Source organism: Arachis ipaensis, chromosome B06 (genome assembly GCF_000816755.2).
Source record: "Arachis ipaensis cultivar K30076 chromosome B06, Araip1.1, whole genome shotgun sequence".
Classification (NCBI taxonomy): Eukaryota; Viridiplantae; Streptophyta; class Magnoliopsida; order Fabales; family Fabaceae; genus Arachis; species Arachis ipaensis.
In genome coordinates this window covers 125,522,211-125,524,182 of record NC_029790.2, presented here as the reverse complement: position 1 = coordinate 125,524,182, position 1,972 = coordinate 125,522,211, and positions in this window count along the sequence as shown.

The following is a 1,972-nucleotide window of genomic DNA, read 5'->3' as shown; positions in this document are numbered from 1 at the left end:
AATGAGATTTTTTTAAAATAATTTTTATAAATTACAAAAAGAATTATACCATAGTAAGTTAGTTGGATTATGAAAACTTAGATTAAATAAAAGGTTAAATCTAACTATGATAAGCTAACTTATTTCAACTAAGAATACTGTGACATGTAACAAGGGACAACTTACCCTTTAAAATTGAGAGGGTTTGGTGGAATTTACCTAAAAAATATAATTATAAAAATTTGATAGTGATAATAAAAGAAAAATAAAATATAAATTATATCTCTGTTCAATGTCTTTGTATCCTTCCTGTCACAAAAGATAAATAATACACTAATTCAATATCCCAATATACAATATTTATATCCATGTCGCACCTACCAAACATGATTTTGCGTCTCTGTGTCCATATATCAGTGTCTTGTCCTTATAAACAAACACAATCTTACTTATCTTCGTTACCTGTAAACAATTTGATTGTGAAATAAGATATGACATAGAATTTAAACACGTAAGACGGGTGCACCCGTGATACGTAAAAAATTACATGCTAAACGTATCTCGTAAACAAGATACATGTAAAAAGAAATCGGGCACAGTAATGTGATATGACCACAATTAAATCGTTTACACTGTAAACAAGATAAAGTACAACAAATTCAAATTAACTATATAAGGAGTTGCAAGTGTTAGCATTTCTCACACAATATATCAATCCTTCTTCTCCATTTTTTCAACAAGTTTAGTATATCTAATGGTAAATACATTTTTATGAGTGTATATCCTAATTGACACATAATAAGCAGTGATGATGGGGTTATATTTGAGTATGATAATCATATCTTTTTACGCCCAGTCATCTATCTGAGTTAAAGAGTCTAATCTTGACAAGCATGGATGCTAATGGGACAAAGAAATTTGAAAGAGTTGGGTATAGGTTGTTAACATTGATAAATAGAGTTTTTTGTTTTCATATTTTTTGACTCGATGGTGATGAGCATGCGTGCCTTATATTTGATGTCTACGGGAGAATCATGACCCAACAAGGGATGGAATTTTCTACAGAAGTTGGTGATGTCGGTGGTAGTGGTATTAGACATTCAAATTTTGTCCAAGATGACCCACTTCTTGCATCACTCTCTCTGCACTGTGTTAGTCTAGTGGATAATATGGACGTGGATATTGATGAGCCGAATGAAGAATACATCGCGGACAGTAATGAAAGTAGTTCTACTGAGGATGAGGAGCAGTTCGTACTTGAGACTCCGGTAGGTAGATCAGTTTAATATCTTTTGCCTATCTCATAACTAGTTCCGAAGTTGTCAACTGTAGCTAGACACTATCGCACGTTGAATCTCGATGCGATGCATGAGGAAACTATATTTCCATTATGGAAAGAGATGATTACAACACAGTCGACAACGCATTGGTCATAGATTTAAGAGTAGGGAGACTGTCACGCTAAGTTTAAAGAACTATATCATTAGAAGGAGTACCGAGTATAGGGTTCAGAGTATGATCAAGTAAAGTATCATGTGTACTGTAGACAATCTGCAAATGAATGTCCTTGAAGTCTCTGGATTACACTCCGATAGAATCTTGGATATTGATAAGCTACATTTTGATGTCTCAAATAAGTTTATTGTTGTTTATCATGATGATTGACAAATAACATATAACAATCTCATTTTAATCCCATAGGGAGGTGCGTAAGTTTGGTGGACCACACATTTGTCAACCTCCTACCATGTCTGAGGACCAACGGCAGTTGGATAGCAACCTCAAAGGATCATTCTGATCTATCCAAGCTCACAGGTTGGCCCGTTTAAGCTCGCATTATTCACGGACCATAATTTTTCATTTCGGGCTATTTATGGCTAGCTCGATGGGTAAAATAGGTTGGGCTGTTTACTCTTTTATTTTAATTTTTAAAAGATATTTTGGTTGTAACACCCTACTACACAGAGCTTTACGCTTAAGCTGTAAAACAGAG